General features: G+C 45.5%; 1 protein-coding gene across 3 annotated transcripts in view; it reads left to right on the top strand.

The window, feature by feature from the left end:
- Positions 1-8,827: 8,827 nt before the first annotated feature.
- Positions 8,828-14,001, top strand: part of JCAD (junctional cadherin 5 associated) — a 78,267-nt gene continuing 73,093 nt past the window's right edge. Inside the window, exons 1-2 of one of the 3 annotated variants that reach the window (XM_070472162.1) lie at positions 8,828-8,962; positions 9,286-9,407. The gene's annotated coding sequence lies outside the window, so the exon portion shown is untranslated. Of the gene's footprint in view, positions 8,963-9,176; positions 9,408-14,001 lie in introns of those variants that run through there. The other 2 variants (XM_070472164.1, XM_070472163.1) reach the window with 2 other exon arrangements.

The following is a 14,001-nucleotide window of genomic DNA, read 5'->3' as shown; positions in this document are numbered from 1 at the left end:
AGAGTGTAGAGCTGCTAAGATTTGTGGTTGGTCCCACAAAACTAAAACAGCCTCCTAGGAGGTGCTCTGTGAGTCTTGCATTGGGGTCCAGGGAACATTGGCTGCTGTGACACTATACACATTGACATATTGGCTTTCCATGCCCTGGAGATATATATGTAAATAATTTTTTTAATATCCTGTGTCACATTCACCTTCAAACTAAGTACCACTACTCTTACCAGTTCATCAATTTTGCATGGAAATAAATAAGGCTTTACTGGGCAACTATTATTTTCCATTCATCCTACTTTGCAAGATGGCTCTTCCTGGACCAACATACAGGATCAATTCTATTCAGCTTAATGCTCATAAGTGATTTTGTTCATGATGTGCTTGTTCATTCTCGGGAGGGACATGCCCAGCCACTATGATTGCCACATCCATCATACTTTTCTAGGCAGTGCCCACTTAACTGTGATGTTGGGCTCGTCATCCATTCACCCCTTCAGGCAGAGATGAGACTGCAGGTGCTGACCTTCAGGCATACAGTCAGCTTTGCTCAGCTGTTTGCCTGCATCCTTGCTAATCTGTGGTTTGGACTGTCCCATAAGCCTCTAGTCTTAGCCTTGGGTATGCTTTAATATGTTCACATGAGAAATTTTTCTGAGTGTGGAGGCATTCAATTTCACTTCCCATGTAATATCCACTTATTTTATTTTGAATTACCAGGATGACATAATATCAATATTAATACACCATTTATTGAGAACCTAATATCTGTAGGGCAATGTATGGGGTAGATATAGAGGCTTCAAAGATTAAGGAGATAAGGTCCTTGCTCTAGACAGGACCATATTCTGATGCCATACAGAATGCCATTCATAAAAAAGCAATTTACAAAGCCAGACAGCAGATACCAAATACCAAATGAATGGCCCAGACAGTAATCACCCTCAGGCTTTGGAGGAAGGTTTGACCATGAAAAAATGGAAAATTGGAGAACTGACTCTAACACAGGGCCTGGCAGATAGCAAGTACTCAATAAAACCTGTCAAATGAATAAACAAATTACTGGGTGATGGTAAGTTATGAGCTGTGCCCTGGCGTATAGGTAGAGCATACTCAAGAGAATAAATACACACACACACAGCTTTTTCATCAGTGAGGTTATGAACCTATTTTATCAGGAAATAACATGAATGAGAAACTTAGGAGAGCATACCTTCTTGTTAAGGTTAACTTTGTAGTATTGGTGGCTATCACATATTGGGGCTTCCGTGGTGGCTCAGAGGTTAAAGCATCTGCCTCCAATGCAGGAGACCCGGGTTCAATCCCTGGGTCAGGAAGATCCCCTGGAGAAGGAAATGGCAGCCCACTCCAGTATCCTTGCCTGGAGAATCCCATGGACGGAGGAGCCTGGTAGGCTACAATCCACAGGGTTGCAAAGAGTCGGACACGACTGAGCGACTTCACTTCACTTCATCACACTTCACTTCACTTCATCACATATTGAGGCCATCATGTATTGAGGGCTTCCCTCATAGCTCAGTTGGTAAAGGATCCGCCTGCAATGCAGGAGACCCTGGTTTGGTTTCTGGATTGGGAAGACCCTCTGGAGAAGGGATAGGCTACCCTCTCCAGTATTCTTGGGCTTCCCTTGTAGCTCAGCTGGTAAAAAAATCTGCCTGCAATGTGGGAGACCTGGGTTTGATCCCTGGGTTGGAAAAATTCCCTGGAGAAGGGAAAGGCTACCCATTGCAGTATTCAGGCCTGGAGGATTCCATGGACTGTACAGTCCATGGGGCTGCAAAGAGTAGGACATGACTGAGCGACTTTCACTTTCATCATGTATTGAGCAGTAACTAAATGAATGGTACATACTAAATATCGTTTATTTCCAGTAAATTGATTCAGTGTTTGCTATGTAAATTCATTGCTTTACAATATAACAAGGAAACAAGAGAAGTGCCTATTCAGTCAACTGAGCTATATACAGTAACTGCCTGGTTTGCTTTGGAATCAACTACTTTAATTCTGGGTTTCCCAAGGGGCTCAATGGTTTAAAAAAAAAATCCACCTGCTAATGCAGGAGACACAGGAGACATGGGTTCAATCCTTGGGTTGGGAAGATCCCCTGGAGGAGGAAATGACAATCCACTGCAGTATTCTTGCCTGGAAAAGTCCATGGACGGAGAACCTGGCAGGCTACAGTCCATGGGGTCACAAACTGTCAGACACAACTGAGTGACTGAGCACACACACACAATTTAAATTCTGCCCCTTCTTGCAGATTTGATACCAAACAAAATATAAGACCCAAAATAGGAAGCAAAAAATAAAGACGGTGAGGAATTGGTCAGAAAAAAAGACTGAAAGAAGCTGGACTAAAATAATTGAGACTTTTTACAGTATGAGCTGTAAAAAAAACTCCCTATAGTTTCCTAGAACTATAAATGAAATAAGTTTGTAGTTGAAGGAAGAAGAAAGCTTTCTCCTTGCTCCTGATTACTAAAGGAAACTTTTTCCTGGGGCTATTTCTCAACTCAAGTCCTGAGTTAATTGCTGCTACTCCTAGTTTTACTACTAGGGGGACTGTTATCACCAACTAGCCAACTTTTCTGTGCCCCGGTACTGCGCTAAATCCCATACACATGTTTTAAAGACTTTAATCCTCCAACTGCCCTGTGAGTAGGTCCTGTAATTCCCCTCTTCTTGCAGACTGCTCTTCCTGAAAGCAGTGAGTCCTCTCCAGGCTGGGAATCGACACACAGACGGGAGATGCAGCCAACGGGAAGCCTGCCCAAGGAGAGATAAGAAGACCCTACTTCAGAGCAGCTTTGATGTCGAGGGAGGGGCAGGCCCACAGGGCTGTGCGTGGCCAGAGCAACTCCAGGGGAGTCGGGACGAGGTATCTGGACTGAACAAGGAAGAACCATCCCTGGTAATTGAGGACTCTGGTTTGTTTATTTGTTTTTATAATATATCAACTTTATTTGGGATGAATAGATTAAGTCATATGATATTTGGGATTAACTTCAAAGTCATCAGGTAGAAGATGAAGTGAGGTGGTGGGGAGGAATGGGGTGAGGAGACAGTTAGGGAGTTTGAGATGGACAGGTACGCAGTGCTGTATTTAAAATGGGTAACCAACAAGGACCTACTGCATAGCACAGGGAGATCTGCTCAATGTTCCGCGGCAGCTTGGATGGGAGGGGAGTTTGGGGGGAGAGTGGATACATGTATATGCGTGGCTGAGTCCCTTTGCTGTCCACCTGAAACTATGACAATGTTGTTAATTGGGTATACTCTAATACAAAATAAAAAGCTTAATTAAAAAAAATAAAAGACATAAGGGGTCACTTCCCTCCTCCTTCAAAAAAAACCTGAACATGAGTTAAAGTTTGTTGAAAGGACCCTGGTTTTGATTGGATGCCATGTTAATTGCTTAGATGGCAGCGTGCTGGACTTGGAATCAAAGGAGACATTCCCACCATGTGCATCTAAGCTGGTCTCTCCCCACCTCTTTGCTCCATCTTTTAACTGGCAGGAAGGGCGCTTCCCCCACACCACCTGCAGATCCCACCAGAATGCGTATAAACACGAAAGCTGTGGGCTATTAGTCATTCCCAGTGTCAAAGGCTATGTGTGCTTGTTAATACATGAGTCCTAAAATTCAGTATTTCTGGTTCCTCAGTATTGAGTAGTTTATTCTTTTAAATACTTTTTACTACTTCTGTGCCTCCTTCAATGTGTCCCAAGTCCTGCTGGTGGCTGCCTCCAGACCTGCCTATCTCCTTCTTGTCATCCCTTAGTATTGCATGATCTTAGGTAGAAGGGGGAAGAATATTTACTGTTGTACAAACATCCTTATTTATCTTATTTACTCCATTAAAAATTGAGGTATAGTTGATTTATAATGATTCAGGTGTTTAGCAAAGTGATTCAGTAATATATATATCATATATACATTCTTTACATATATATGTTCTTACACATATATTTATAAATATATTCTTTTTCAGATTATTTTCCATTATAGGTTATTACAAGATATGGAATACAGTTCCCTGTGCTATACGGTCAGACCTGGCTATCAAACATCCTTATTTTTTAAGAATGGCAATTTTATAAAATTAATCCACCTCTCATGGATTAATTTTATAAAATAAAATAGCATATTTATATTTAGTAAATAACATATTTATTAAATAAAATAGCATATAAAGTAGCATATTGATTCCCATTCCACTTTTAATTTGTCTCTATACATTTATGATTTTCACATGGCTGTGATCACAGGGTAGATACATTATCTAGTTCCCCTCTGTATTTAACATGGATCTAAGCATATCAAGTTGCTATCTCACCTTCATAATTGGCTTGGCTACTGACTGAAAACAATTTCAAGATAAAATGTCTCATGATGAAATGTAATTTTACTACTGTTGGACATTTAGATTGATTTTACTAAATAACGCCAGAATGAATACCTTGGATTTATAGCCTTTTCCCCATTGTGAATTAGAAAAAGTCTTTTATACAGTTGTTTGGTTTTTTTTTTTCTAAAAGCCAGACACAATTTTCTAAATCCCCTCTGTATGTGTCAGCCTTCACTGACGCATCTCTGCTTCATCTTGTTTTATCCTCCTGGGATGTTCTGGTCTGTGAAAGCAAGGATGTAGCTGTTGTTTCTGATCATGATTTCTTCCCATCAACAAGTCTCTTTGAAGGCTATTTCTTACTCTCTGAGAGGCCAGAAGATTACGTATATCAAGCAAATGACTGATAACATTTGACTCATGGTTGTCCACTTTGGAGAAGTGACCTTGTCCAAAGCAATAGGAAGAATTTTTCTACCCAACAGGGTGAAGATGCTGCCCAGAGAGTCCCATCCAGCCATGGGGATGGTGGCTCTTTAACCTGAAGTGGAAGTGATGTGCGGAGCTGTATCAGTCAGGGTCTGACCAGCAACATGAGATTCACTCCAAGTATTAAAAGAGAGGATGTGTAATTCAGTGAGGTGGTGACACAGACGATGGAAAGGTTGAGGAGCAGTCAGAGATGGCAGGAGGTCACTGCTACCCGGAGATGGTGCCCAGAGCCAGAGTCATCTGTTAGGAGCTGGACCCGGGAGGCTGGTCCCTGCAGAGCTAAAGTCAGAGAGGGGGAGACGCAGCCCTGCTGGAGATGCCACCCAAGGCAGAGCAATGGGGAGAAGCACCCCAGTGCTCCCTTACTCCTGCTGGCCTGCCCCCCACCAGTGCCTCTCCTGTGTTGAACTAGGTGTCACAAGATCCTGCAACACACAACTTGCAGGGGTGAACCGCTCCCCAAACACACACACTGCCTGTGATATGAAGTGAAGCAGGAAAAAGATGAGGAAGGAGCCTGGAGCAGATGAGCCAAGAATCAGTACAAAGTCACATTCCAAAGACTCGTTCCAAACAGCACTGGGGCAAGAGAAAAAAATCCTCCAGAGAAGCAGCCAAGGAACCAAGCAGAAGGAACTAAGTGCCTTAGTCTTAAGCACCAGCATCAGCCATACACATGTGTGTTTTTCGTTGCAACTGGTACCTCCTGCTAGTTTGAGCCAAAAGATGATTTACTGAAAACTATCGGTAGGTTATCGATCTCTGGGAGACCAGGGTCAGGTGTAGAAGCTGCATGGCTAGGAGCACAAGACAAGTTATGGGGGGGAGGGGTGCTGGCTATCCCTGCAGAGGTGGAACTGGGACCCTGGACTTACTCAGCAAAAAATCTGTACCGGACACATGATCGACTCTCTCCAGGGCCGCCGCTGAGAGCTGATATCCCCCTGCCAAGAGGCACTGACCTCCTGTAGAGTGGATTCAACTCCTTTCCTGGTTTTTACTGAGTTGAAGGCACATTAGGCCTGACATATGCCTGCACCCTGGCTTCAAAGAAGGCTGGGGGAGACAGTTTGGCTTCTACTTTGGGGAAGGGCAACTACTACACACTGAATTGTGTCCCCTCACCCCAACAATCATGTACAGATGATAGAATTGGTGATAAAGAAGGCTGAGCACCAAGGAATTGATGCTTTTGAACTGTGGTACTGGAGAAGACTCTTGGAGATCCTTGGACAGTGAGGAGATCAAACCAGTCCATCCTAAAGGAAATCAGTCCTGAATATTCATTGGAAGGACTGATGCTGAAGCTGAAGCTCCAATACTCTGGCCACCTGATATGACAAGGCGACTCACTGGAAAAGACCCTGATGCTGGGGAAGATTGAAAGCAGGAGAAGGGGATGACAGGAGATGAGATGGTTGGATGATATCACTGACTCAATGGACATGAGTTTGAACAGACTCCCAAAGATAATGAAGGACAGGGAAGCCTGTCATGCTGCAGTCCATGGGGTCACAGAGTCAGACAGGACTTAGCGGCTGAACAGCAACACCGAAAATTCATATGTGGAAGCCCTAATGCCCAAAGTGACTATATTTGAACAAGAACTTTTGGAGAGTAGTTATAGTTAAATGAGGTCAGAAGGGTGGGGTCCCAATCTGATAGGATTGGTGACCTCATAGAGGGAGGAAGAGAGAGAGCCATCTGTCCTCGTGCAAGCATCAAGGAGAAGCCAAGAGAGGACCCAGCCACAAGGCGGCTGGGCAGCCTGCAAGCCAGGGAGAGCACTGTCACTGGAGCCTGGCCATGCTGGCACCCTGATCTTGGACCTGCAGCCTCAAAAGCCATGAGAAAATGTACTTCTGTCTGTGGGGTTTTGTTACAGCAGCCGGAGCACTGAGATAAAGACTCAATGGGGGAGTTCATCACCATCAAAGGAATTCTGTTCCCAAGATATGGGGTGGCCACACATGTGACAAACGTCCTGTACACCCAGATTACCACCTTCTGTTTGCTACAAAATGTGACCAGGTCTTGTCACACTGGTGCCCATTAAAAAGGATATGAATGAGGACAGAGGTGGCCCTGCCGGTACCCTTGGTGCAGCGCCAATGCCACTTGCCATGTGAGAGGGCTTGTTCCGGTGAGCTCCGGACCTGACTGGCCAGGTCTGCATCCCTTGGCCACGTGACAGGTGGGACCACACCACAGAAGCTAAGCTAGCACCTTAGGAACTCAGAAACATTCTCTCTCCTTCCCACCCAATGCCAGACTCTTCCAAGCCTTCTGACCAACCCTAGTTGCCACAAAACCTGTCTTTTTCTAACATCTGCTGGTATATAGTCATACAAGGAGGGTATTCTCCCACAAATTCAAAGTGAGATGATCAACTAATAGAGAATGTATAAAAGTCAACCCCACCGAGGGGCAAGGATGGCAAGAATTGGGCCAGGGTCAAGCTTGAGGAAGACTATTTTAAGAAAGTTGAGTCTTCAGAGAATGTCAGACACCCTTTCATTCACTTCTGTTGAGATTCTCTTCCAGTGGATTGACAGATTGAGTTTTTTCTGTAATAAGAACCCCCATTAACAGTGTGTCCCCCTTGTGCACCTCTTACTGTATTAGGTTCTGGAGATAAAGCATTGAATACAATATTGTTCTTGCTCTCAGGAAACCTACAGTCCAGAGATCACTGTGATATAATATATTATGGATATAATAAATATGTCATATGCAGGGTATTAGTCTTTATTCTGTAGGTCACCAGGAGCCATTGAATACAAATGAGCCTGTGAAAGTCATTTATAGCTTTTATTGCATTCAGAAAGAAATCATCGGGATACAATGACAAGAACTACAAGAGAAGAATGAACAGAATAGATAAGAAACTTCCCTGGTGGCCCAGAGGTAAAGGCAACACACTCCCAATGCAGGGAGCCTGGGGTTCGATTCCTGGTCAGGGAACTAGATCCCACATGCCACTTTGGAAGGCCAGGTCCCCCTCTTTATTTCTTACAGATCCTCCTGGCGCCGTCCTGCTGTCCACCGGTGGCTCCCAGCTGACTGGCCATGTCCTGGCCCCTGGCTGCTGGGCCATTTTTCATCCCCAAGGTAACTGTACACAGGATAATTTATATTTTGGTGCCAACACACCCCAAGCTCCTTTGAGATGAAAGACTCGATATAAAAGTGAGTTATGACCCTGCTGAAGGGGAGCACTGCTGAGTTTTTCCCAAAGTGGAGTTTAACCCTCTTTGGCTTCTGCAAAGGGCCGGCTGCAAAGGACCTTTGGCCATTTCAGCAGCTCTGTTTTTAGCTATCGATTCTGTTGTGATAAATTGTCGCCCTCCTCCAAGTCCAAAGACGGCGTTTGTCCAGAAGTTGGCTTATGTTTGCCAAAATGCCGAGGAGGAGGAGGAGTTCCAGCTGAGATCCAAGCTAAGGCTGGATCTTTGATTTTTAAGTTGTTAGTGAAGTGAGGGACAGACACACATACACAGGTTCATGTTCCCTAATAACATAGTCCAGGAGAGTTCCTCCCTGACCCTCTGTCCTCCTGTGGGTTCTCAGGACACTGGTTGTGTTTTTTCAGGAAAGACTGGACTTGACCAGGGTTCTTGGTCACTCTGTCCTGTAATCCCTAGAAGGCTCTCTACTGTGTGGAGCAGGCTGTCTGCAGGCATGACTTGCTCTTGTCTGAAGCCCAGGGCTCCCCAGGGTGGCTCTGAGCTGGGCTTCCCTTCGGACAGTGTCAGACCAACGTGTCTTTTTTTAGAAAAGACTGTAAGTGTCTTATCTTACTCCTCCGGAATGCTCCACAGTTATTTCACCTCTAGTTTAGGAAAAGTTGGTTTGAGGATTCTTCCATCAGCTCCGCGAGCTCGTCTCACTTGGGGTGGCGGTGCTTCTGCATGCCAGCTTCATTTCCATCTCTCCTCCTCCTGACTAGAAACCTTGTGGTTAAAATAACACACAGCCTCTATTCAGAGCTCAACTCAGAGCTGCTCTCAGAGGCAGATTTCAGATTGAAACACCACTCTGGGAAGATGTATTGGCTTACTTTTTAAACGTTCAGTTTTAGACTTTTGTGAAGAAGGTGGGGATCTCAGGTAAATATTTCCTTTCCTTTTTCACTATTTTGCTGAGAAGATGATCGGGAAAATTGTGCCAGTGGGCGATGGGAGAAGCCAGCTGCTTCCTAGCTTTTGACTGTTGAACGGGGCTTGTGTCTGTTTCTCTGAAAGAGGAACAAAAAAAGTGCTGAAATGTGGATCTCGGGGAGAGAAACGGCAAGGGGGACTCTCTCTGTGCAGAAAGGGCTGGGTGTTTGAGGAATGCTTGTGCCTTGGTGGAGCCGCCCAAACACCTTTGGGTGCTTGGGAGTCGGAAAGGTGGGAAACAAGGGTCTGTTGGTCTCTCTTCTCTGGTACAGCTGCTTGGAGGCTGGTCACGTGACCAGCTCACACGGAGTGGGTCCCAGCCCTCTCTCATCTTCTCTTCTCATCGAATGAAACCAAAGTGGTTCTCTTTCCTGGCTGCTTCCTGCTCAAGCAGGTGGGTACCATTACATCTATCTACCATCTACCTATCAATCAATCTATCACCCACCTACCATCTATCATCCACCTATCTGTTATCTGTCTATATCCTACTTCTAAATTGCTGTGAAACATTAGTCTACTGTCTCGTGTTTTCATATTAAATTTAAATGTATGCCTTTCTCTGGTGATAGGACCTTACAGATTTGCCTTCCGTCTCTTTGTAGAACATATTAACTATTCCTTTGAATGCCAATAACTATGGTCCCTGAAACAAGAGGTCATCTGCAGAAGCTGCTTTGGGGAAGAACTTGCCACCACTCCTCCAGATCTTTCCTTGTTCGGTTTTTTTTTTTTTTTAATTCCTGTGAATATTGGTGCCTGTGAACTTTTTCAGCTCAGGGTGGCAGGACTAGGTGTTTATTGGTCAGTTTTCCATCTCTCTCTCTCTCCCTCCTCTCTCCCTCTATCTCTGTTTTTTTTTTTTCTCTCTCTGTCCGCCTTTGCCCCAGTGATCATTGCTTCCTTTGAAGTTTTAGTTTGAGGAAAATTCCATTCCTATTTGATGACAGAACCAAATCGATCAAGAATCGATCCATCATCGGTCTCCCAAACATCCCCCCAAAAGCATTTTCTATGCTGTATATGAGAAGAGTCACCAGAGTAGAGGCAGGCTGTGCTAAGTTGCTTCAGTCGTGTCCGACCCTGTGACCCCATGGACTGTAGCCCACCAGGCTCCTCTGTTCATGGGATTTTCCAGGCAAGACTACTAGAGTGGGTTGACCTACCCTCTTCCAGGGGATCTTCCCTACTCAGGGATCGAACCCGCATCTCTTACATGTCCTGCATTGGCAGTCGAGTTCTTTACCACTAGCACCACCTGGGAACCCTGGGGTGGGGAGGTTATCCCAATACATATAAATACCATCATTGGTGTTTATCATGCATTTTGATGCTCACCTACATCCATTAAATAATTACCAAATATAGTACAAACTGAAGTGCTCAATTTCAAGCTTTAAGTACAGTTGAGGCTGATGTCAGAAAATACAACTCCTGTTTCCATGAGCTCACCATGCATCGGTGACTAAGTGAAGCACTTTGCAAGTATCTCCTCTCACTCTGTCAACAGCACTCATGTTATATATTGGAGCAGAGGTGGGTGCTAGGTGCCTGTGTACCATGGCTGGTGTGCAAGTCAGAGTTCCAACCTGGTCTGGGGCCAGTGCTCAGGACCCAGCTGTCATCAGGATGTACATCCATCAGAAGTGGCCCTGGACTGGGCTAGGAAGGGTTATCCAGGTCCAAACGAGGAAAAGGATGGATTGCTGGGTGGGGGGTTGGTAGGACGGGCCTGGTGGGGGGCAGAGCATGATTTGTGCCCTGATGAGAGGCAGGCAGGGAAGTGCTTGTCCAGGGGCAAGAGGGGTGGTGCAGAAGGAGCTGTCTGTGGCTTCCGGACTGAGGCGTGCGATGAGGAGTCAGGGGATGGTGGCTACTGCTCAGAGTCACTGTGGGCTTCAGTGTATCAATGGGTTCCTACAATATGTGGCCTTTTGTGTCTGGCTTCTTTCACTGAGCATGATGTTTTCAAGGGTCTTCCACGACGTGGCCTGATTGGCACATCCCTCCTCTTCATGGCTGAATGATATTCCACGGAAGGTATAGAAACCATCCGTCTATCTGTTCATCACTTGAGGTCATTAGAGTCATCCCCACCTTAGGACTATTGTGAGCAGTGATGCTACGAACAGTCATGTACAAGTTTTTGTTTGAACACATGTTTTCAATTCTCCCAGTGACTCTGTAGGAGTGAAACCCCTGGGTCATATGGTGACTTGACATTTAACTTTTGGAGAAACTGCCAGACTCTTTCCCACAGCAGCTGCCCCATTTTATACTCCCATCAGCAATGGATGAGGGTTTCGATTTCATCACCTCCTTGCCAACATTTGTTCTTCTCTGTTTTTTTTTTAATTACAGCCATGCTAGTGGGTGTTAGGTGGTTGGTCATTATGGTTTGATTTCCATTTCTCATAACATTGAGTATTTTTTCATATTTATTGGCCATTGGTCCCATTCATGTTTTATTGCCTTTATTTGACTCTACCTTTTATTTCTACATAAGTCCTATGATTTATCCCTTCCTATCACTTTCTCTCTTTTTCTATTTACTATCCATCTCCTCTTGTTTCTAAGGAAGTTCCATAAGGACAGGAACTCTGTCTTGTCCATTACTGTATCTCTGTATTGTGGGGACGCAATATATATCTGCAGAATAGTTGAAGACTAGATTATGGTTATGCCCCCAGCCCTGTGCCTAGAGCCCTGCCCCTTTCCTATAGGTGGATCAAGAGTGGGGCCGAGTTCTGCAGGGGTCGGGGGGCGGAGCCACAGGTGGTCTGCACACCAGTCAGTCCCTGACCTCATTCCCCACCCTCTCTCTCCCTCCCTGCCACTGACGTTGCCAAGGCCAAGGCACTGGCCTTAGCAATGGAGTGCCCTCTGCAGTCCACTCACCCCTTGGTTTGTGGGGTGAGAGGATGGAGCAGCAAAGTACTTGGAGAGATCATCAAGGTTTGAGGGGATGAGAGCCTGAGCCGAGGCAGAGACGAGGAGTCCAGAGTGGGAGGAAGAGATATGAGGCAGATATTTAAGGAAAAATCAACAAGACTCCTTGACTGGTGGGGGTGTCAATCAAGGTGACTTCAGATTTTGAACTTGGAAGGTTGGGGATGTGGTGGCACCGTGAACTATAAAAGGAAGTTGGGAGAAAGAGTCTATTTGGGAGCAGGAGAATAGGGAGGCTTCTTTTGTATTGAGTTTGAGACAAGGACTAGAGATCTGAGTGTAGAAAGCTGGGATGTGGTGGCAGAGACAGCCCTGGAGAGTAAAGGGGAGCCCAACATGAGAGGTGAGGACAGGTCAAAGTGGAGCATCAAGGAAATCAGTGAAATCCAGAGAGGGACTTCCCTGGTGGTCCAGTGCTTAAGGCTCCACGCTCCTAATGCAGGGGTTTCGGGTTCAATCCCTGGTCTGGGAAATAAGACCCCGCATGCCACATAGTGCATGTAAAAAAAAAAAAAAAATATATATATATATATATATATATATTCAGAAAACGGGCAGTTTGTGTGTGTGAGAGAGAGAGAAGGAGGGTGGGGGGATGCCAAACGGAGAAATATTTCTCTGCTGAGGGGTTGGGTAGAATCAAAGTGGGTGAAGCCAAGAGAGGAAGGGAAAGAGGATGTGGGGAGAAACCCAGAAGCAGGGAGGTGTTGGAACAGAAGGGAGGACGGGAGGTGAAGTAGGACACAGACAAGAGAGAAGCTGGAAGGAAAGAAGAGAGACAGAAGATGGAGCGAGGGCGTTAGGAAGAGAGGGGCTGGCACCAGAGAAAACTGTCCACCTGCTCAGAGGAAGAGAAGACAGGAAGGCAGAGGGAGGGCAGGAGGGAGGGGTGTGCGGGCTGCTGAGTGAGGTTAAGGAGGCGCTTGGTACCCAGACTAGAAAATTCTGAAGTGAGGAAGAGCATTTAGTGGCTGAAATCTCCCAGTCAGGAAGCTGGATGCCTATGCTTCTCCAGCTCTGAGCCTGAATAAAGAGAACAATTCTGCGCCACATACACTGTCCTGACTCCCCAACAGCCCTTCCCCCTCCCAAAATAGCCATTCTTATCACAAGATAGGGCTCTTGACATATTTCTGGGACAGAAGCTACTGACTACGGCGTCCTAGGCTGGAGGAGGGCACGCCAGGATAGGCTTCGTATCTCATTAAATGGCATGGCCAAGAATAAAAACAAAAAAAGCTTTCAAGAAATTGTCCCTTAAGTGATTAAAAAGCAGATAAGAGTTTCATCTTCAATCTGAAACAATGGGAATTCAGGATTGACTTCTGTTGACTAAAAAATCTATATTCACAACCTGAAAGTAGAGAGTTATTTTATTTGATGGGAATGTTTAGGATTCTGAGCCCAGGAGTCAGCATCTCAGTAACTCTGAGAAAACTGCTCCAAGGAGGCAGGAGGGGATGTCAGACTGCACACAAGCTTGCACAAAGGGAGCAGGCCCTCTGAACATCAAAGATCAAGTATCAAGTTAAGGAATTTAGCCTTCTGTGTACGGGAAGATGCAAGCCTCTTGTCTCACTGAATTCATTCCTTTCATATGCACTTCAGCTACCTGGGGCCAATCCTGCTTCCTTGTTCACCTTGCTTCTTGCATTCACCCAGCTCCACAGCAATCCCCATGAGGGGTGGTGGCATCCGCTGGATCCCAGTTTGGGGAGCCCTCTTGCACATTTGGAGGCCAGTGACATTTCTTGTTGATTAATATGGTAGGAGATATTTTCATTTCACACTTGCTTGGACGAAGTGTTTTCTGATTTCATAAGATCACTGACTAATTTGTATGCATATTCATCTAACAAATCTTTGTGGAAACTCGTTAGAATAAGCACATAGACAGTGGGAGGGGGAGGGGGATGGGCCACATGACCTGTCCTCATTCTCCAGTCAGGACTAACACGTGGAGGAAAAGCGCTACAGGTCATCATGTTCATGCAGATTAACCTTGTGGGTGGCTGCAGGTTTCAGTGACAAAAGTCCTT

Source organism: Odocoileus virginianus, chromosome 9, assembly GCF_023699985.2.
Source record: "Odocoileus virginianus isolate 20LAN1187 ecotype Illinois chromosome 9, Ovbor_1.2, whole genome shotgun sequence".
Lineage (NCBI taxonomy): Eukaryota > Metazoa > Chordata > Mammalia > Artiodactyla > Cervidae > Odocoileus > Odocoileus virginianus.
This window is presented reverse-complemented; position numbering and strand designations above follow the sequence as displayed.